This window comes from Passer domesticus, chromosome 2 (assembly GCF_036417665.1).
Source record: "Passer domesticus isolate bPasDom1 chromosome 2, bPasDom1.hap1, whole genome shotgun sequence".
NCBI classification, from domain to species: domain Eukaryota; kingdom Metazoa; phylum Chordata; class Aves; order Passeriformes; family Passeridae; genus Passer; species Passer domesticus.
Window position 1 is genome coordinate 79,696,182 of NC_087475.1, and position 23,429 is coordinate 79,719,610.

Sequence of the window (23,429 nt, forward strand, 5' to 3'; positions counted from 1 at the left end):
GGAGCATCTCTCTTACAAGGATTGGCTGAGGACCTGCTCAGCCTCGTGAAGAGGTGACTGAGGTGACCTGAGATCTGTGAGTGTCTGAAGGGAGGGTGTCAAGAGGATGGAGCCAGCCCCTTCTCAGTGGAGCTGAGCAATAGGACAAGCTGCAACAGACACCTGAATAGGAGGAAAAGTTTCTTTACTGTGTGGGTGACCAAGCACTGGAAGAGACTGCCCAGAGAGATTGGGGGTTCTCTCTCACTGGAGATATTTTGGAACTATCTCGATGCAACTCTGTGCAATTGATGGCCCTTGAGCAGGGAGGTTGGACCAGATGACCCCACTGTGGTCCTGTCCCTTCCAGCCTTACCCATTTCATGATTCTGTGCTTTTCCCCTTTCCATGCATATCAGACCTCCAGTGCTGCGTGGCCAGAAACCCTCCTTCAGAAGCTTCCCATCCTGCAGCTCAGGTCCTCACCACACCTTATCTAGAACACCTCTAACTCATCCTGAGAATCACACCTCTTTTGACCTTGGCCCTGGAATTAAGGGAGATCACTGCCAGATGAGGTTTCCCCATGGATTCAACCTCTGAAGCCTTCAGCTTCCATTGCTCATTTGAGGTTGTTTTCTTTCAAAGTGTCTTACTCTTCTCTCTTGATTTTATATCTACTTCTGCCTCACAGGTGAAGAAAAATCCCTCATCATATTGCAAGGTGCCAGAAAGTCACAGAAACTCCAGTACCAGCTGCTGACTAAGCCTCAAACCCCCAGCCAGGAAACAACAGCATCCTATAGTGCTCTGCACCAGAGAGGTAACACCTTTTCTCGTGGGGGAAAAAAATCCTGCATCAATTTAACACAGAAAGCTATCAAACACATCTAGTGTCAAGCTATTCCATCCCTCTGATGGATGCCATTCAAAAACAACACAGAAGGGAGGCACTGGTGCTGATAAATTTAAAAGCATTTAGCAGCTGCCTTGTTGCTTAAGTCATCTCCTAATTACTCAACATTTAAAAAAATAAATTTAAAAAAAACAGGCAGAGGAAAATGTGTTGTGCATGGACTTACCCAGCTGATCCAGAGCAAAGAGGGCTGGGGCACCTTCGGAGAGCTCATTGTCTGAGGGAAGAAGAACAAATGCTAGGGAAGTCAGCTGGAGAGGTAGATGAGGACAGATGGGGTGACAAGGCTGTTTCAATCACACTGCAGATAAGCCCCTGCTCAGCTTGCTTCCAGTTCACCCTGACAGCTTTCATGTGCATGCTGAGGATTTTCTTTTAATTCAGCTGTTACTGCAAAACCTCAGAACCAGCTCAAGACTGAGGCTTGTCAGGATGAACCCTGAAGAGCAGAAGCTCCACTGCTCTATCTGTACCCTCCCTGGGGTCCCCGGTAGTGCTGCCCTTTTTGTCCCTACCACAGCTCTTCGCTCTCTTTCTTCAACTTATCCAGTGCTCAGGGCATGGCCAGGAGCACCCTGCCTGCAGCAAAGCTTTCCTGTGTGCCACAGTCTCCTCCAAAATCAGCAGCTGGAGAAGATTTAACCAGCAGGAGCAAGAATTATTCAGAGGCTGACCAAACCTATGAGTTATCTGAAAGCAGCACTGCAGTAACTCAGTGCCTGTGACAGGTGAGACCACGGGCTCTGGAAATCCCTGAGCTGGTGGCATCTCTCACCAACAACTTGTAGGGGTTTATTTTGCATCCCATAAATGAACCCACCCAATCTTGTCTGCTCCCAGCTGCAGAGCACAACACACACAGATCACTTACCACCAGTAAAGTCCACAACCACACAGGAATATGTGACCAAGCATTGAATTCCATTTGTGCCTTATAGTTAATGGGGATTTTGCTATTTTCAAACGTTTCTTGCAATGTCAAAAATGCTGTTAAATTGAAAAACCCAAGGAAAATGAAAAAAACCCCAAAAATTAAATTGCAGAGGGTGGGGGGTTTTGTGTTTGTTTGTTTTTGGTTTTTTTTCCCCTTTATGATTCATGGCATTTTTTCAGTGAATGGGCTTGACTTAAAAATCTTTTGATCTGGGGTCTGTGAATCCCTGTATTCCTAGGGGCTCCAGGAGGACATTTGTGCAGGTCCATGATACCCTACAGCAATCCCCTGTGCCCTTTCTAAGCAATCTTGCCTTCTGTTATAAAATGCTCTTAGGCCCAATGGTTAGAAAAGGTTGTGAGCCATGAGTTTAGGATAGCAATGGACTGCATACAAAACCAAAAGCCGATGTATAGCCACATTCAATTGTTCAGCTGGTTTGGATTTCTGTGAGCTCCTGATGGCAGTGATTCTGCCATCCTCTGCTTTACAGACACAAGCACAGTGCAATCCTGAAGTCTACAGGCATTTAACCAATGCACTAATACAGACCATGCACAGAACAAGGACTTTTAAGAAACAATAGAAGCAGAGATTGTTCTAATGGGGAAAAAGAGTGGACTGCAGCAAGCATTCCTGTGCTGTTCCCCTGGAGCCAGCCTGGGCTGGGTACCTGGAGAAGCAACAGATGTTCTACCATAAGGATGTTGCCCAGTGGTGCTTTGCTAGGGATGTTGAGCCCAGGGCTCACAAGCATAAATCTACTTATGAGTTCAAAAGCATAAAGCTACTTATGTAATTCAGCTCTCACAGAAAAGGAGGCGATGCCACATCTTGGTTTGTCCCTCTCCCTTCCCCCAGCATCTGGGCTATCAGCGGGAAGCCAAGGGAAACAGATGGAGATAAGCGAGCGCTTTACCAAAGCAAAGTGTTTCCGTTCCCAAGGTGCTGCCATCTGGAAGGCTGTGGGTTTGTTTTGGTTTTAGTCTGGGGCACAGCACATCGCAGACAAAGAAGGAACTTTGCCCAGGGAGGGACAGCTTCTGCTGGCCCAGGGGACAGGGACCTCTGGTGAAAAAGATGACCTGGAGCTAAGCAAGGAGCACTTGTGGCTGCTCCTGCCAAATGTTCAAATGGGGATTAAAAAGCAAGTAAGGGCAGTTGACTGCAAATTAGGTAGACATGAATTGACAGAGGAAATAGGACTGCTGGCTACTCCTCATTCCATCTGCACCAAGTGCTTTCCTGAAACAGGGAATTTCCAGAGAGCAATAAACCCTAGCCTTAAGATGGGACGTCTTGTGTCTGGCTAAGGTGGGCCAAAGCCTTGAGCAGCCCTTGCACAGGGAGCTCCAGTTAGGGCAGCCCCCTTGTCATTGCCAGGACAGCATGTATCCCTGCAGCCAACCTAAATTGTCCCACACAAATATGAGTGAAGAGAATATTTTATCAGTTCTCCTGTCACTCCTTCCCAACCATGGGCATCTGCAGAGTCCTCCTCATGGAAAGTTGGGGTAGTTATATCTAGCACAAGTGGAACATTAACTGGCCAAAAGATGGGTGTTGGGCCTTTTTTCTTTTTCATATATATATATATATATATATATATATATATATATATGGGGGGTTTTTTTTAAGTCCACTCCAAAGCAGGAAAACAAGCTGCAGACCAAGTGGCTGTGTCAGTGTGACAGTTTGGATCTGACCTCTCCCACCTTCCTACCGAGTACTGCCTGGGTCTGGACATAGCCCAGCAGAACCCTTGGGACCACTGCAAGCACAGTGAATGGCAGCAGAACATTAGGAAGGCTCTCAGCACTTTCACTGGGTGGATTAAGAGGCAGCAATCATATCCTACCTCCTTTCACATTGGAAAAGGGGTGGATCCCACCATGAGACAACCAGTTTGTTTCATCCAGCTTCCAGTTTTCACCAGGGTCCATCTCTCATCCGCAGCATCAAAGATCTGCTTGCAATGCCTCCTGCTGCTCTCTCTGGGGAATAACCAAAAGACACTCTGAGCATCTGTCATGCTGCTAGACCATAGCCAGCTGCTGAGAAGCTCACCTCAGCAGAGGAAAATCTTGTCAATATTTCAGGAAAAAAAGAAAATAATTTTTAAAAATTGAGGAAAAAGCCACATGGCTCACAGGGAACTCTTGGACCAAGGAGCTGCTGACTCTACTCAACTTATCACATCAACAAGCCTCCCACTGCATCAAAAGGCCACCAGGACTTGGGCCTCTTAAATTTCTGTTATCAGTCTGACCTACACTTAGAAATTCTTAATCCATTATGATACTTGCAGGGATGGTGTTTTACCTCTGAGTGGGTTGAAGTTTCACAAGGGCATCCATCAGGAGTGTGTGTCTTGGCTTTACATGCCCAGCCATCTGGTCCTGGCAAGTGAGGGGAGTGGGCAGGGAGGCTTGCTGGCCCTTGTTCCCACATCCCAGCTCCTCCATGGACAGGAGTTGCAGACTGGAAGTTTCAGTCAGATATACATTCCAAGGCAATGCTACCCCTGGCTACTTGGCTCTCACGGCTGCCCCAGCCCCAGAGCAGTGGCTGTGAGCCACTGGAAAAAATGGGGATTATTGAGCAGTTAACATGGGAGCTCTTCACCCTAAAAAGTTCCTTTCTGGTGTCGCCACTAAATTATTTTCCTGACTATCAGTAATTCAGTGCAACTCACAGGTTTGTTCCACCTGGGAATCTGCATGGAGACATTTTCCTTCCCTTGAGTCCTTGGACCTGTGCATCTGGGCAATCCCAGACGTGAGCAAGACTCTGAGAACAACTGAGAACAACTCATGGACAGCAGCCCTGCAGAGGACTTGAGGTTTTCATGGATGAAGAGCTGTCCAGCCAATGGTGTGTGCTCACAGCCCAGAAAGCCAACCTCATCCTGGGCTGCATCCAGAGCAGCGTGAGCAGCAGGGCCAGGGAGGGGATTCTGCCCCTCTGCTCTGCTCTGCTCTGCTGAGACCCCACCTGCAGGGCTGCATCAGCTCTGGGGTCCCAGCACAAGGACACAGACCTGTTGGAGTGAGTCAAAAGGAGGGCCCTGAAGGTGCTCAGATGACTGGAGCATCTCTCCAGTGAAGACAGGCTGAGAAAGCTGGGGCTGCTCAGCCTGAAGAAGAGAAGGCTCTAAGGAGACCATATAACACATTCCAGTACATAATGGTGGCTTATAAAAAGGTTTAGATCAGATGTTAGGAAGAAATTCTTTACTGTGAGGGTGGCGAGGCACTGGAACAGGTTGCCCAGCTGGAAGTCCTCAAGACCAGACTGGATGGGGCATTGAGCAACCTGGTCTAGTGCGTACTGCCCACAGCAGGGGTGCTGGAACTAGATGATCTTTAAGGTCCCTTCAAAACCAAGCAATTCTATGGTTCTATGATCCCTGGTGGGGTAGCACATACAGGCATTTAATGCATCCCTAGGCCTTCAGGAATACATGGATTTGGAACGGAATCATCATCCTTGCGGTATCAGCTACCTCTAATTTATTGAGGAAGCATAAAACAGTGTTGTGATACAACCACAAGCTTTTCCCTCTGTTGGAAGACGCTGAAAAGGAGGTGACAAAGATTTTCCCTAGCACTGTCTGAAGCAAACCCAGACCCCAAATGGCAGCAACAGAGCTGATTTCATAGTGAGATGAGTCCCATGAGACCCACCACACCAGCAGCTGGTCATCACTACTCAGCCTCTGATTTTCTTTGCCATTATTTGTAGGAATTTTTTGTAATTTAATGCTGTCACAACCCCAGTTCAGGACACTCCTGGGAGGAATAGGCAGATAGCAATGGACACCATTACACCAGCACCATCTCCTTAGGAAATGAGGCCAAGAAAGAGATGGATGGGGCCATGCCACCACAGGGAAGAAAAGCATGGCTGAGCCATCCCACTGTGTTTGTCAAGCACTGGTACCCCTCAGCTGTCATCTACTGACAGGGCTGCAGGAAGGGGCAGCAGCCCCACGCTGAGGTACTTGGCTCCCACTGGCTCCCAGCATGGCACAGCCCAAGCCCCTGCCTCAGCCCACTGCCAGGTCTCACCAGCATGAACCTGGAGTGTGCTGGTGCTTCCTCAACTGGCCAGACCTGCAAGAAATCATTTCACATATTTTCTTGCTCAACACCTTAATTGAGTAGAATTAAGTACTTGTCTGTAGATGTTTGGTGAGCAATGAGCAGGACAGGTCACTGCACGCACGGAGAGAGCTGGGCTGGAGTTTTTGATGTAGTAAATTCACCTGAATTGCAATTAAGAGGTGCTGAGACTTCAGGCAAATTTGGGTGGACTAAGTAATTAGTTTAAGCTGAAAAAGAAGAAAAAGAGTCCTGAGAAGAGCAGCTAGGCTCCATCTTTTAAAACTGATTTTTTTTTCTTGTTCTTTCAAGTGCTAGTTTTGGCTTGAAAGTGACCTAGTTTGCTTTTTCTTTTCCTTTTTCTAATTTTTTTTTAGTCATGAAAAGCAGTAAATAATCTCAAACCAGAATGTCTCATGCTACGCTTATGAAAAGAAATCAAAGAAGAAAAGAAACATTCTCCTTTAGGGAGTGATCCAAACCAAAAAGTATTTTCAATTTTTAACTTCAGCCACTGAAATGAAAAACCTATTATTTGTACAGCTACACTACTGAAAGGCATCTCTTCAATGTGTACTGCTGGCAATTTCTTCTTTCTACCTGCCAAGGGAGGGGTTTGTCTTCAAGTTCAATAAAAGTATAAGAGAGAAAGAACAAAAGGGCAATTTATCAACGTAGCATAGAAGATAAAATGGCTTTTCCATATTTACTTGTTTCTCTGAAAGAAGGAACCTCAGCTCTTTGCTGGCTGCCCCACTCTGCTCCAGATCATATAGACATGAAATCTTACAGACATGAGTCCTTAGCCCTCATCGCAAAGAAGATTAATTGCAGATGTAAGACCTTCTGATTTCACTGGCCTAATGTAAGGCCTAACCAACATTAGAGAAAGCAAAGGTCAAAATTTATTTGGGTCAACAACACCAGCAGTGACAAACTCCCAGAAGATCATAAACCTGAGTCTTTGCTGTAGCTTTGGGGCATCCATGTCTTCCCTTCACAGCAGAACCTGACGTCAGCAGAAGCTGCTGGTGTCAGGTGTTCAGTGCCAGCATCAGAGATCAGAGGTGGGTTTGTGGTCCCTGTCTCACCACAGAGCACGTGTTGTGCCCTCTGTCTGCTGTGGCGGCCCAACAGGATGGGATGGCAGGGAAAGGGATGGGTGGAAACACAGGACAAGGCCCACTAGCTGCATTTATATTCATGCAATAGATCTCTGCTAAAATGCAGAGCTGGAGAATGAGACATCGCTACTCAGACTGGTGTCTCACCAGGGCTGGAATGACAGCTCCTGTTCTTGAAGGGCTCAGCCTTGCTGCAGTCAAAAACCAACACCCATTAACTCCATCTTTCAAAAAGACAAATCAAATGTGAGATTTCCCAAAGGGCCTGCACTCAGGTTCTGTGTGCAGTCTTCACCTAGGGCAAGGGGTGCTCCTTTTGCACACCTATAGCTTCCACCATTCCTCTGAGGAAAAACAAGGTGAGAAAAGACCTACATTCCTCCTATGTGCTAAGACAATATTAAAAAAAATAATAGGGGCTAAATACATTAAGACATCTTTCATTCTGCAGCTTTTACTCTACCGCAAAAACAGCAATGCAGATCACAAGCACTGTCCATTTTCAATCTAACCTGCAAATTTCTTCCAAACCGCAGGAAAAAATAGCATAATATTGGAATGACTATTTCACCAATGTTTTACAATCCCTCTCATCTGTCAAGAGTGGCTGCTGGAGCACAAGCCCCAGTTAAGCTCCTCTTCTGGAGCATTTCCAGTTCAAGACAATCTGCCACACAGCCTCTCAGAGCACTCAGCAACTGCATGGGGATATTTTTTTTTTAGTACCATAAACTGTAGAATTCACATGGCCAGAACAGCAGGAAAATAAAAGTTAATGACCTGAGATTAACTCAGACAGAAAAGAGATTAAAGCATCAAACCCTAAATGCTACAGCATGCAGGGGCTTGATCTGCTGGACAAGTATAGGCTGGAAGTGTTTACCCAAACACTGCCCTTAAAATTGGCTCCATCCACATGGCTCAGGTGCTGCTCAGTGGAGATGCAGATGCTGTGCAAAGGGTCTCACATTTCTCTGAACTATCATGGCTCCTTGTATATGGTTCAGCTTTAGAGCTCTAACTGCATCCACCTACTTGACTGGGAGTAAAATTCAGTGGATCTTCCAGAAGACACAGACTCAGCTACTTCTCCTCTTCTCCATGAGAAACAAACAAGAGCACAGTGTCACGACATACTCAATTCAATCTGATCCAGCTAGATCACCACCAGGGCTGGAGACCAACTGAGGCTGGTGATCACTTAGGTCTGGTGATACTCACACACCACCTTGCTGGTCTGAGCCCCCAGAACAGCACACTGGAGCTCTTTGCATTTAATGATTTCTTGATTGAGATGAACAACCTTTCCAACACCCTGTAGCACCTAAGAAGGGTTCATGTGTGATCCCTTCTGGATAGCATCTGTCCTGGGGGAGCCAGGAAGTGTGGGGTGCACACAACTGGTTCCTGGGATCAGAGCAGCCCCAAGCCTGGTGGCCAGGCCAGGGCTGGTGTCTGCAGAGCCTCCACCAGCTTCTAGCAGCCCAAGCTACAAGCTCACTTGTAAGAGTGAGCCTGGGCAGGGACTGTGGCCAGAGAAAGGCTGCACAGCAGCCTTTGAGGTGGTCACAAGTCATAGAAGGTCTGGTAGATGGGGCAGCAGGGAACGCACCAAGGAGAGTGGAGTTCAGTATCATGTGGAGAGGGAGGCTGGGGCAAGGGAGAAATATCTGTTTCTGTTCACACTGCAAACCCTGCAGGGGTGGCTGGGCATTGCTAGTGTGTTCTACAGCAAGAGAGGGCACTGATCCTAACACATGCTTCCAGGCAACTTTTGGGGTTTGGGATCAATATTCACCACACCAAAAAGAGGATATGGGCAGCCACAGCAGAACTGAAGCTGAGACAAGAAGCAGGGACTGAAGACAAGAGCTTGGTCCAGCTGGAGATGAGGAAGAGAGCTTGGCCAAGCTGTGGGAGAGGTCTCAGGCAGCAGCCTTACAGCAATCACACATGGGTTTAAATGTGTGATGCCTCTACCTGGGATGTTTCCCAGCAATAATACAGGGATAGCCTTCTTTTCATCAGGAATGTGTTGGGAACCTCCCTCCCCATGCTCACCAAAGGGGCCTTATGTTGCCTACACAATAACCCAGAGCCTTCCCAATCCCAATGAGTGCAGAGAAGTTAAGGTATTCCTTGACCCACAGCTTTGCCCAGAGTAAAAAGTGAGTAATTTTGACAACTTTTGTGTCAAAAAAGCCATGTACTCAGAATGTGAGGGCAGTGCCAAGGGAAGTCTTGCAGCAGCTGCTCTTGGGCAGGTATCACTGCTCTACAAAGGCACTGCCCTCCTGCAGATGTCCATCTGCCCAAAGGCAATATGAGCAGGAATGGGAATGTCTGTCTGAGCCCTACAGAGCTGAGCAGGGCAGGATCAGGACTTTGAGGGGCACATTACAAATTCATTTAACCTGGAGCAGCATGGGCACAGTGAGAGGCACAAGGTGATAAACTACTTCCCCTGCACCCCAGAGCTCAGCCTGACGGCTGCCTTTAATCACCCACAGCTGTTCTTTACTGCCTTGGATGTGCTCTCCTTTAATTAGCCCAAAAGGTGACTAATGAGCTATTTGTTAATGTCATCAATCAAAAAGCTCTTTTTGTAGCTGGTCTGAAAGAATTTTTTTTAAAAGCATCGAGTTTCAGCCAACTGGCACAGAGTATGATCACAAGCTAATTACATGATCTCATGGCAGTTATCTCAAACTAATACATCATTAATCTGATCTCACGACAGCTAAAGGAGAAGCCCAGAGCCAAGAGGCACTTGAACACTCCATAGTTCTCAAGACAGGAGCCCTTTTTATAAAAGCTGCAGGTTTACACACAGCAGGCACATGTCAGGGCAAGCTGCAAGTTGTATTGCTCCCCTCACCCTGACAAACAAAAACATTCACAAGCCAGGAAACAGACAATCTCCTCCAAAGGGAACCTTCCCCGAAACACAGCCACCATCCCCCTGACTCAGCTCAGGGCTGCAAGGATGACCAGAGAGGGAAGGGGCTCAGGGTCAGGAACCCAGCATTGCTCAGGAACTCTAAGGCATTTTTGATAAGCTTTTTGTAGGACAAAACCCTTTTGGAGGACATGTCCCAGTCTGGTCTCAAGGGACAGGTGGGTAGTTTCAGGTCATCTGCACTAATGGGGATGGGCACTAGAAGTGATTGTTATGGCTAAAATATCCCGGCAGCTAATTGCCTGTGAAGATAACTGGCACTAGAAGCTCTTTTCTATCCTCTACATCCCTTTGGATGTAAAAGTAGGAGACAAACCAATAAATAAATTCCTATTTACATGTCGTAACTTCATTTAACCGGCTCACCTCTAACTGGGGACCACTGTGTATACAGACAACCAGACAAAGTCTTGAAAAGTTTTGAAAAGAATATCCTTAGTTTCAGCCAAACTCTTACTCTCCCTCTTGAGCAAGGGTACCCCCCAAAATGGTCCCAAAGGAGCTGCTCACAAACCTGTCCCAGCCATCTCACAGGTATGGCAGGACAGCAGGATCCCCTTGGCAGTGCTCCAGGACCACTGCTCTGGTGACACAGTGCAGGAAGTGCTGAATCTGTACTTATCAGTACAGATTTGTGGTGAGTTTAAGATTTTTAGGTCCTCCAAATCATCATGTGGAATAAAATTTCTCTATCTTACTTCTCTGGTTTTCTTCCAAAGTCAGAAAATTTAATAGCAACTCCTCGAAGCAAAGCTTGTGTCTCTTTTTGTGTCTGTTGCAGAGCTGTCTGTATTAAACTAGCAGCACCAAATGCCACCACACCTCAGCTCTGCCAGTTATCTTCACAAGCAATTAGCTGCCAGGATATTTTAATCATAACAATCACTTATCTACTTAAGAGATGATAATTTCTCTGTGCTGTATCCCTGACCTCTCAGAAAGCACGTCTTTTTTTTTTTTTTTTTTTTTTTTTTTTTTTTTTTTTTTGCAGTCATAGAAGAAAATGTTCCTGTTCCAGCCTCATTTCAGACAACAGCTTAAAAAAAAATGGCAATGTAGAAATGGCAAATCTTACCTGAAAAAACACCTGTGATTTCTCTGGCGACAAAAGCTTCTGTGCCTTGGTGCTGCAAGACCAAAGCTTTCCTGGGAAATGTTTGTCCTCTGTTGGGTAAGAGCTCCACAAAAACTATGTAGCCATTGCCTGGACTTGCTTTAGTTTGGGTAGGTAAGTCAGGGGAATTCAGCTGCTCTTGTCTGTTCAAAGAGCTTCAAAATGCTCTACACCACCTCTCGCATTCTGGTTCCCACAAGTATGCCAGGTATGTGTCTGTCTTCCTGAGTCACGTAATGATCTATGGGAAAGTAACCCGTGGAAACCCAGCAGAGGGGAAAAAACACCCAACTGGCTGTCTAAATCCCTCGACAGTCAGAAGTAAGGAGATCTTCTGAAACAGAGGCTTTGCTAATTCCCACATCCAGAATGCCAAAGCTAGCAGAGATGTTGGGCTATGTGCTTGCCACCTTCCTCAGCAGTCTGAGGCACCACATGTGGGAAGTGCCAAGGAGAAGGAGCAGCCAGGTCTCAAAAGCAACCACAGCACTGTAAAGACAATCTGAAGCTCACTGGGTTGCACAGGTTATGGGATGGCCTCTAGCCAGGAGGAAATGTAGGGTGAAATAGTCCCTGATGACTGCTGCTAATGAAGGCTGAGTCATCAGTGACACGGAATGAAAAAATGGTGTGATGCAGCGGTGTCTGGGCTAGTTACATCTTGATAAGGAAGGTAGATGTCTTCCTGGGTTTTCCCTTGAGTCAGAAGCACCTGGGGAAAGTGATACCTGGAAAGGGATATCTGCCATGATCAAGTGCCACCTCAGGCAGTCTCAGAAGAGGAATAAATAACATGAGAGAATGTTACCATGTAAGTTAACTTTCCAGAGAGGCCACTTGTACCAAGCAGATGGGAGGAGATAAGAGTGACAATGAAGAGCAAACAGTGAAGGGAAATACCCTACCTTCTTGCAAGGAAAAATATGGTCTTACCATGGTGAGAAGGGATCCAGCAGATGCTCACACTCTGCTATCTTTTTCTAGAGTGACCAGTTTTCCCATGTGATTTCCAGCAAGGACATCCCAGAAGTGAAGCTCCAACTCCTACACGACATCCAAAAGCTCACTTGGGCACAGGCAGCCCACACAACTGTGGCAGATGTGAATAGATCTTGGTTTCTGCTCCATCTCTTGAAAGATCATCACCATCCATCATGTCTCTTGGCAGTTTATGGTACTCAGGAGATTATATAAAATGTTGAGCTTGGTTGTTAAGTGCTTCCAGCTACTAGATTAGACAGAAAACCTCACACCTAGGAGGCAAAGAGCCCCCTTTCCCAGGGCCAGGAGGGCTTCAAGCACCCTGTGTACTGGATGACAGAAATGTGCTGTGCAGCATTCGAGCCAACTCTGAGGCTTGGCTTTATCACCCCATTCCACTGGCCAGCACTGCCTAAGACATCTGTCAGTATCTGGCTGTGCTGGGCACCTTCATGCAGTGCGAGCAGGTTGGGATGCTGCCAGGCATGAGGTGGGTTGTTGCCTGTGTATTCAGGAAGCCAGCAGGTCCAGGAGCAGCAGATATTAGCCTGATGCCTTGTAAAGGCTGACCTAGAACAGAGGCTAGATGGAGCTAAAGAATAAAGTAGGTATTTATTAAGAGGCCTCAATGGATTCACCTTGGGCAGCACAACCCAAAATGGTCACAAAATGGACGACGGGTCATGGGGTCTCACTTATAAAAGTTCTGGTCCATTAGCATATTGGAGCTAATTGTCCAATTATAACTTTAGCCCATGAAGTCCCACCCTTCTTGTTTTTCTCTCTTCAGTCCAGTGTTGTTATGCTCTTGGGCCTAAAATCTGCATCAGCTGTCCTTGGTCCCCAGCTAGGAAGGAATTGTTTTGTCTACCTATCCTGTGAAGACAGCTCACTATCCCCTAATATGAAGCCTAGACTTACACACAAAAGCAGTACAGAATCTGAAAAACGTAAAAGCTAAAACATGAAAAAAAAGGGGGAAAGACCCTCAGATACCTTGCACTCCCATTCTTTCTCCAATGGCATAGCTCTGGCCACAAAAGAAAGAGCATTCAGGCTCTTACCAAAAGACATTTTGGTGACTTGCCAGCATGGCACCAGCTGGTGCTAGCTGTCTTGGCAGCCAGTGTCTGGAGCAGTGAAAGATTCTGGCTGTGCCACCACCTATGCTCAGGGGAGGAGCTGGGAGCCCTGGCTGTGCTGGTATGTCCCAAGGCCCTCCTCACACCCAGGCTCACTCACCACAGCTGTAGAGCAGCAGGAGCAGAGCCAGCAGTGTCAAAGCTCTCCCACCAAGACCCTGTTGTGCTGAAGCACCAGAATCCATCCTGGATGATGGGGATGCCACCAGACTTCAACTCTGTGGTGGGAGAAACTTGGAGAAATCACTGGTTGGATAGAAGTCAACTAATGGTCATTTCTGTGATGGAGACTTTGGGTTAAGCTTCTTTAAAAAAAAAAAAATACTACATAGTAGGCTTGTAATTACAGGGATACCAAGCCCTGATGGCTTTTCCAGGCCTGTTGACTCGGGGCACGCTCTTACCTTCCTCCCGGCATGTCCGTGCAGGGCTGTGGTCGCTGCACCGTGGCACAGGCTCACCCACTCCTGCACAAACACCCTGGGGAGCCAAAACCGCCTTCAGGAGGGTGAGAAGCCAGTGCTGCACAATTCACAGCGCTCCGCCGCTCTTTCGCTGTGAGTCATGAGCTTCCCAGGAGATTTACAGCCAGAGGCACGGATCTACCTTGAGTCAAATGGAGTGGATGGTTTCAGCCCAAGCCAAGCTCCCAGGTGAGTCTGGGCGAGGCAGAGATGAGCAGTCATTGCACTGCAGTGCATCTGCTGCAGAAAAGTTTACCCACAAAGTGGGTAAACCCACTCTTTCCTCTCCCATCCCTTGCTCCTTATCCTGCTCACCAGTTCTTCTGAGCTGGTGGGAGAAGTCTTCACAATGGGGCCTGTCTTCTGCTACACATCTGCATGGATGTAAACACTGCATTCCCCCAAAAGAATGGAGCAAATAGCGACAGGTGATCATACCAGTCAACAGGATGAGAGGGGTCGTCCCACTGTTGTCAGAAAATTGTCTGAAAACAGACATTCTTTCCTAGGAAAGCTTTTCTGGGCTTCACCTTGCAGGGCAGCTCAGGCATGAGTGAGGCTGGGGGGAAGATTGTCCATATTGTGAGCACTGTGGGGCCCTGCACAGCCGCCTCTTGAGAAGTAGTGGAGTTTCCTGGCTGAGGGCTGGTTTGTCCCAGTCCCCACGCCTAGACCATGTAACACCATCTTATTCACAGACATGCTGGGTTGCCTTTTCCAGAGAGAGGAGGAAAGGGTGACTGATGGAAGGAGATAAGTCCCAGGCCAGGTGCAGGCAGTGGGAAGTCTCAGGCAAAAATGGGCAGCAGTGTCTGGGTTATTCAGTGATGGGAGTCAGAGAGGAAGAGTTCTGTCTCATTGAGACCCTGACAGACAGCAGAGCCACCATAATTTTCTCCCTGGTGAAGGATGGGGCAGGCCAAGAAAACTTCTTTGCTCAAATATCCACATACATCCTTCAATGCAATTGAGGCTCAGGCAGGATCTCTACTGGCAGGAAGGAAACACTTTTTGCTGTCATATTTTCCAGAGGACTAACTTAGACATAAAATATTTACAGCTCCCTCTTCAGAGAAATCTGCTTCTGGGACAATCTTTCTATGCTGAACAAAATTGGAACTCTGAAAAAAAAATACAGAGGGAATCCAACCAGCCTCTCACTGAATTACTTCCCTCAGGATCAGACAGGAGCAGAAAAGAGGTTGGTACAGTGGTGGTGATGTCAGTGACTATGGGAGGAATTGATGGCAAAACCAGACCTCAGTGGCCTGTGTGAAGGATGCCTTCTCCATCCTTCCCTATCTGACTTCTTATAGGGGTTATGGCATCCTTACGTCATCCTTATGGCATCCTAATCCTTCCTCATTCAGTTCAGGGCTGACCCAGCACCTTTGCTTCCTATGTCTCACCAATGCCCAGATCTGATCTCCCCCAGCTCTGTATTTTTCTATCCAAGGGCAAGCCCACTCTCACTCCCATGGGGATGCGCAAGTCCTGCAGCGGTACTGGGGAGAAGAGAAACAAATCTCTTTTGTCTCCTTACAGCCAGCAGTCTGGTGCCAGTTTATGAGGGTGTGACGATCTCTGCCTCTGGGCTCAGCCTCTAATTCTTCCATTAGGATCACAGAAGTGCAGCCAACAGTTGCTTTCTGCTGATTTTCTCCTGGCTGCCTGCTCTTCCCCGTGATCAGTGTGGTGGGAATGCTGTGGTCACTTCCTGCTTCACTTTCTCTGCAGGTCCCTTCTCTAGTTGCAGGAGGATCTGGATGCATCCAGGGCAGAGCTCACCTGACACAGTGTTCCATCTACCCAGTGGCATGGGGGAGCCAGGGCTGCTCCGAGGGCATGAGGATGCTGCAATTATAACCCCCACCACTAATTGCACTGGGCAAGATTTTGGCCACCAGTCTTATCTAAGGCATAGTGGTGGGTGAGTCCCTGTTACCAGGTCCCTGCCTCATTCTCTTTGGTTCTCATGAGAAACTAGAGAGGACCTGATGCTCTACATCAGAACAAACCCAAAAGCTGAAACTTCTAAATATCTCAGTAAAGAGAAACGCGATTTTCCAGCCAGGTCTACTTGCTACTTAAGAAAAAAAACCTGATTCCACCCGAAAAACGTCAGCATTGCAGCTGACATTTGTTCCAGCTGAAATGTGGAGCACGTCATCTCCTCTCCTTTCAGGTTACCACCTCAGTATTTGTTAGACTTTTGTTTTGTATCAATAAGGGGGTTTCAATTTGTGCATGTTATTTAAACTCTCAGCAAGGAACCAAAGTAGCAATTATCCACCCCCTGGTTTGCTGATTCACGAGAGACTGACGAACGCTGATGCCACGCAGCCAGCATGAGCTATCGGTGAGGAACAGCCATAAAAAAAGTGTCTGCTCAGGTCAATTATGGAAGCACAGTGTCTGACAGGACGTGTCCAGCTGCATCCTGCAGACTGAGACACCTGGTGATTCAATCATCCCTTGAGGTGGTATTACTTTCATATGCACATTACTGAAAAATTCATCAGCAATCCAACATTGGTGGTAGCACTTCTCAAATGGAAACAGCTCCAGGTGTGGGGCAAAGAGAAACATAATCCAGTTAATAATATTCTCCCTGGCTTCAAGAAATGATGGAGCAGACCCCCCATTTGCAGCAAAGTAAATGGATGGTGATAGCTCTTTTTTTTTTTTTTTACTATATGGAACCAAATAACTGCCCTACACTTCTTAATAGCCAAAAAGATACCTCCAGTAATACTGACATGTTTGTGATGGTGCAAATAAACCAAAAACCTTCCTGTGGCTTTACCACCCATTTCACTGTAACAGTCAGTCCTACCCACGTTGCCCATTATGATTCTATAAGCAGAAGTATCGTGGCTATGACTCTTTTAGGGGTTGCTTAAGAGTTTTTTACTGCCATGAATAAACAAAGAATAAGCTTTCAATTCTATTAAATACATTAATTTTTGCCTGACTCCCTCTGCCGCAAAGAAAGCAACTGCTCTCAGGCCTTTTTCTGTTCTTATGCAAGAAACATTCTTTGTAGGTCTGAGCAAACAGGGGGCACCGTCTTCTAGGGTATGGAGCAATTCCCTGTCTCTTCCAAAAAAATGGTGTGACAGAGGCTGCACTTTCCCTTTCTTTCCTTCCAGTAAGCCACTACATTTAGGCTTCCTCCAAAAAAATTATGGCAGTCTTTACTTGCCTCAATATCTCAGTCTTGTCTCTCCACAAAAACAGGCATGGTCCCTTGCAAACCGATCTTCTCCTCCCCTATGGGGACACTGCACCAAGCTGAACATAAGAATGGATTATCTGTAACACCAAGATTCAGGCTTTTCCTTCAAGATCTTTTCATGATGGATGAAACATTGCATATGTTCCATGGATGGGGCCCAAAGGAGACCAAATCTACCTCTTTTTCTCCCATGAGCAAGCTGTAAGTTCATTCTTGGCTGTCTGTGCCTTGTGCCATGCCAGTGGGTTTTCCACTGCTGTTTTATTTTCCCAGGCACTGGAGCTTGCCTACCAGTCTCTGCAGTTTTCCAAAGGGCTGTCGTTTGTGTCTGAAGTGGCCAGGATGTGCAGAGACCTCAGGGATGCTCCCTACCCATGGAAGTGCCTTGTCCCCTCAACACTTGGACTCATGAGGATCAGCAGCAGCTTCTGTGCCCCCTGTGCTCATCCCACTGCCTCCCAATTGCCAGATGAATCAATATTTCCCTGGAAAATATCAACTAATCTTTTTTTTTTTTTTCTCCTCCCTCATTTCAGGAATGTACCACTTCCAACAAAACTTCTGCCAGGAAAAGCTTCTTAGGTTGGAACTTTTAGCTCATGTGTGGAAAAACCACCTGGGAGGCAGCAGCAATCAGCATTCAGGGCAGGACAATGGGGGGACCCAGCTGGCCTGTTTCAATGCAGGTCTCTGACCTGAGCTTCCTACATCCTTAACCCTTTGGTTACAATCTTGGGCTGTAAGTCTTCTTCCAACAAAACTAATAAATCCAAAAACATATAGATGAGATTTGATCCTCCTGTGAAGCTGGGGAGGGGCAGGGGTAAGCTATATAAAGCTCAAAAAGTGTTTCTTCCCAGCCTTAGCTCAGACTGTTTTACTCCCAGGGTAAGTTCTCCACACGTTTCCTGTGATGCTACCAGTCCCAAGCCAAGATTGCAGCTCTGCAGCTCAGCTCTGGGAGACAAGAAGGGCTCCAGAGGGTATTTAACAGCCTGCAGCCAGACTGAAATGCAGAGGTGATGGATGTTCTGTGCTAACTTGGCTCAGCCCTTCCACCCATCCGTGCCCTGCCCAGCCAGCAAAACATCACATATGGCTGAGACTGCTTTTCCCTACTAGCACCGAATGAGTCCATCCTCACAAACAACCATTCCCCACCAAAACATCTGCATGGCAAAACTCCTGTTCTTCACATCTCATCCTGCTCACCAGTTCTTCTGAACTGGTGGGGCAAAGATCTTGTGCTAAACATCTGCCCAGCTGCAAGCACTGCACTCCTCTGAGAAAGCAGACAAATGGAGAGAGAGGTTTGCTCCAGGCAATGGGATGAGAAATTCTGTGGCTGCCTAATTCTGTCTGAAAACAGACACTTTTTCCTAACAAAGTCTTTCTGGGCTTCACTTTTCAGGGAGGAGCTGAGTGGGAGATAGTCCATATCCTGAGCACTAGTGGGGTGCTGCCTCTTGGGTTCAGGAAGGGAAGGAATGAGGTGGATGGGAAGTTGGTGGGGGGCTGCCACCTATCCAGAATTTTTGTGAAACGAGCCCTTTGTTTCCCTTGTTTTCCTTTAGCCAGCACCCAAAGTCAGACAGGTATCTCCAGCACCATCCCACATTCTGTTTTGAACAGAACTTTATCTTCTTTACTTTGCCATTTTACTGACAAAACCAACAACAGAAAGTAACATTGATTTGGATACACACCCAAGTGTGTTTCCTTTCCTCTTCCAATTCCTCAGTTCAGTAGCCAAACCAAACACAGTCATCCCCCTGCCTGCTCTCTGGCCATCACTGCATCAATAAATAACAGTGCTCCATTTCCAGCTTACCTTGAGAGGTCTCTCCTTGCACTGCCAGCTATATCCAGCTCTCCTGTTGTGAGTGTTCCCAGCCCCAGAGTCTCCTTCCCCCCAGCTGTGTGGCTGAACCAGCTGCACAGAGAAGGCTTAGGGGTCTCTGTTACAAAACTGGGCATTGGGTGCCACTGCTTGGGACATGATTCAAATCTACACGGTGGCGGAGTTATTCCTGGTTTACAACTGTGTGTGTGTGGGCACAGGACTCCGTGCAGGGAGCTAACATGAGCCTTTGACATCACTGGTTAAATTTAGGGAATTAGCACAGTCCTAAAATGCTCTGGAGGGAAGCTACAGCCAGGCTGACAAGAGAGAGACAACACCCTGCAACCACCTGCCACCCAAGCACAGGGCAGGGGATGGAGCCAGGAGTTTCTGTGCCAGCCCCGCTGCCATGCTGCATCATCCATTAAAAATAACCCCCCATCGAGGTGCACTCAGCTCTGCTGCAGCACAAAAGCAGACAGCCTCCTTAGGCTTGCCCATGCCATGGACAAAGGGACCCCTCCTGAAATCCCACAGCCCCATAAAGCTGCTGGTCCTTGCTCTGCTCTTCAGGGTAGAAGGTTGTGGAGCGACAGAGGTGCCCTCACATGGTGGGGATATGGCAGGGGAGGTAAAGCTGGCCAAGTCCCAGCCCATGGATTCCCCCAACACCTCGTGCAGCTGGGAATCCCTGCCCCAGAGGATGCTGCAGCTCTCGCTAACTAGAGCAGCCACAAGAGAAGAGGACCTCCAAAGAAAAGGAAGGGGAAAAAGTCACAGGAAAGGCAGCCTCCTCCAAAAGATGAAGAGGAATCTCTAAACCCCAAGAGAAATCTCTGAACCCCAAGTCTGTCTGATGTGTGTAGAGCTGGGTGGAAGCTGTAGCTGTGTAATTGCAGTTCAGGTTGGTTTTGGCAACCTCAGTCCAGCCAGAAGATGGCTTCTGCAGTTTGTGGTGTCTTCCATAGACACTCTACTTTTCTCTTGATTCTTTGCTGATTCTTGCAAAAGCCTCTCTAATCTCTGTGTGAAGCACATCCCAGAAAGTTATTACTGCAATAATAGCTTTGAATTTTCATATGCCTTCTGTGTGGAGATTGTGAGACACTCAATTCAACAAGACCAGGAGCAGCAGCTCTCTATTTCTGAGTGTACCATCTTGCACAAGAAACTGCCTTGCTTTGCTGCAGTCTTGTGGCTCCTGAAAAATGGAGACTGGAGTATTTTGGGTGTGAGGAAAGAACATGTTTGTTTTCTTGAAGGAGTAGCTCCACAGCCACCAAACAGACGGTGAAACCACAGGCACAGGAAGTGCCTGATTCCAAGGCAGACTGTGAGAAACAAGAGAACCCTTAACAGCTTTGTGAGAAACAAGAGAACCCTTAACAGCTTTCTCACTACTCGTCACTAGCTTGTGCTAATTGCAAAAGGCAGTGGAGCCTAGCAGGCTGATGGCACTCAAATCCAGCCTCTTGTTTTTGTCATTAATGCTGCCTAATATGCTAATATAATCAGTAGAGCTTACTGTTATTGTCATGAAGCCTTTTTCAGATCTTAATCAGATTTATTGGTTATGTGGAAGGGCTGCTGAGAGTATTTCCAAATTTCTCTGTCTCGAGGAAAATCATCCCCATAGTTTCAGTCTGTAAAACTGTGCCATGCTAATGGGAGGTGGAAGGTTCAAGTCCAGGATATTCCCTCCAAAGCAAAGCTCAAACAGGCCCTGTACAGTGGAATAATATGCCCACTACATCAGGGATTGTTCTCAAATAGTTGCGAAATTAAAATACTTTTCAGAGAAAAGTCCAAAAGTTTCACTCTTGGGACACAAACACCTGCCATCTTCAAGGATCAGGTACCATCACTTTCATTTTCTTTCCAACATTGCTCTTGTGCATCCAGACATTAATTTACAGGTTTCACAACCACTTTCATTGTGCATCATTAGGCCTTCAAAGGCTGTGAACACTGAGAACATCTGCTGCAATTTGACTCTCCAGTTAACAAGAAAGACACGGCGTTGTTCTCAGATCAGTCATCCCTCTGCCCTTTGTTGTTCCCACTTTGATTAATGTTTTCTCTTTGATGCTGCTCAGGGACACGTTACAAGCACCTTCATCTTCCCACCTCCCCCTGCAGCCCCTGAGCGTCACCAGCCATTTCCACCAGGGCAATTATCTCTGCCAAAGGGCACCTGGTTCTACCTCACAGCTTTCATGTCCAAACGTTTGAACATAATGAACTCGATGGTGGTTAGTGTAGATCCAAGCACGCCTTGTGAAGAGCCATGGTGGTTATTAATGTAAAAGGTACTCAATATACTATATTATACTAGAACCAGGTAATGCCAGAGCAGAGCTTCTGTGCCATCATAGCCCACAGCTGTCTGCCACAAGGAATCACATCAGGAGATTGTGCTGAGCCAGCTGAGGTAGATCTCACAGCTGGTTTCATCTTCTATATTCATTTTTACTCTCAGAAGGATGTTTTAATCTTCTGATGGTTAAGGGCATTCTTCTCATTTCCAGTCTAAATACATTCATGTGCAGTTTATATCCATTTGTTCTAAAACCTATGTTCTATTCTAGTTTAAGTAATTTGGTCCCATTCCCTTTTCTAACCCAGGAATCTATTTTTGAAAGAGCAATTGCAACCAGTATATACAGCAGTAAGCTGTTTTATACATTTTGGCTGGTATGTCCTAAGGCTCCGACATGTAAACATTCATCTGCTTGATCCTATTCTAGCATGTAGGTCTATAAAAATTAAAGAGACTACTTGGAAACTAATGAAACATAACTTTGCAAGAAAATTGGTTGTGTAATTAGCTGCATCTATGTGTATTCTCAATCTGAAACGTATGTTCTTCTTTTCAAAAGTATCATAACATTTTCTGTTATATCATAATATTTTCTGTTAAGAGAAATTAATACCCTTTGACTTAACTTCTTTCATTATGAAATTACAGAGTACTACGACAAATTAATACAATTACTAAGGTTTCAAAGATGTCACAAGCATATCTGAAGCTGAAGTGCTTTTACACTAATATTGTGTTAAGTAACACAAAAGCAAAACCAAAACCCTTCATCCACAAAAACCCTTCATCCAGCAAGATGAAGAGTTTTCTTTGCCAAGACGGCAAAGAATCTGCATCTTTAATGATAACAATTCCTTCTCACTCAGTGTGCGGCACTCTGTCATTTCTGATTGCTAAATATGGATTTTGTATGCAATTTAATAATGAAAAGCTAAGAAAACTGTGGCCAAATCAACACCACATCACCCAGAGGAGTGGAATATGTGATGTATTTACCTACACATGCGTTAGCCTGTAGCTAGCAAAAATGTATTTATTGAGTGATAGAGCAACAGAAACTTCCCATCTGCTTCACCTACACAGTACCTGGGCACAAAACTGAATTATTATTCTGCATTATAATGAACTTCTGAAACGGAAATACCTATTTCAGAAAAAACTTCTTTGCTGTTTTTACCAACATGAATTCCTAACTCTGACTGCACAAGCACAGCCTCAGCCTGTAGAAACTGGCAATATGATGTTTCAGTGCAGAAAATTAGTTTCTCTTGTGCAACCATACCGAGCTCTTTCCTCTTCTAACCTGTGTGCTGGAGCATAAAGTGAGCTTCAGCAGCTCCTTCCATGTCAGTTCATTTGATTTCTCTCTGTGTGTAGGGATAGACAGAAATCTTTCTCATTGTCTCATTCTCTCTTTCCCTGACCTAGGGTTAGACAGCTGGCTCATAGGCAAACACCTTGGCTCAGGTGTCAGCCCTGTGAAGCTGCATCCAATGTCCACTGCTGCAGGAATGCCCATACCAAACAGTGTTTGAAGTCCTATCCTCAAGGACTACTCTGGGAGTCACACTCCTTATTTTATCCCAGATCAGAGAATTTATGGGATTTTATTTGTCTGGCACATGTGTAAGTCAGCTTAGGGCTCACTTCCCCTGCACTTCTGTCCAGTGCTTTCAGCAGTGCAACTACTAAGCCAGTCCCAGACTCCTCCCCTGCTAGCAAACCCCTGCATTTCTAGCTCATTAAACAGTGTCCATATTCCCAAAAATACTTTTTTCTTATTTTCAAGCAGTTTTTGTGAACAGTGAGCAAGAGCATTTCCAAAGGATGATTCAGCCAACCAGCCCACCAGCTCTCCCAAAACAGATGATTATCCCACCAGAGGTGCCCATTCTCATCCACTGATTAAAAAGAGAGCCTGAAGCAAGTACTTTAGACTTGAATATATTATTTCTGAATGTCCTAAAGCAGGGACCAAAATGGTTTTTCCCCCCGCAAAAACAGGATTTACAACAGCAGACTACTTTCAAAATTTTATAACCGGGAAAGGGTACACACATGAGGTTAGGTTTACCTGTTTTAAGCTCTAAAATTCATCCCAGGAGAATGAAGGAGCCTGCTTTCAGGATGAAATTAATGACACAAAATTCATGGCTTGGGATGATTTGATTCACCCTCAAAAGCTGCATCCCTCTCTCATCTCACTGACACCAGCAGATGGACAGTCAAGAGGGCCAGAGCTGGGAGAAGGCGGCCACTCACTGCAGTCCCTGTGCTCCAAGAGAGCTGGAGCTGGGGCACCTTGGTCAGCT

General features: G+C 46.4%; 1 long non-coding RNA gene across 1 annotated transcript; it reads right to left on the reverse strand.

Moving 5' to 3' along the window:
• Nucleotides 1-1,060: 1,060 nt before the first annotated feature.
• On the reverse strand, nucleotides 1,061-23,429 carry LOC135294353 (uncharacterized). The gene is made up of 3 exons (XR_010356469.1): nucleotides 23,192-23,429; nucleotides 3,688-3,823; nucleotides 1,061-1,112 (listed from the first exon to the last, which is right to left on the reverse strand). It is a non-coding gene; the product is annotated as an uncharacterized LOC135294353 (long non-coding RNA).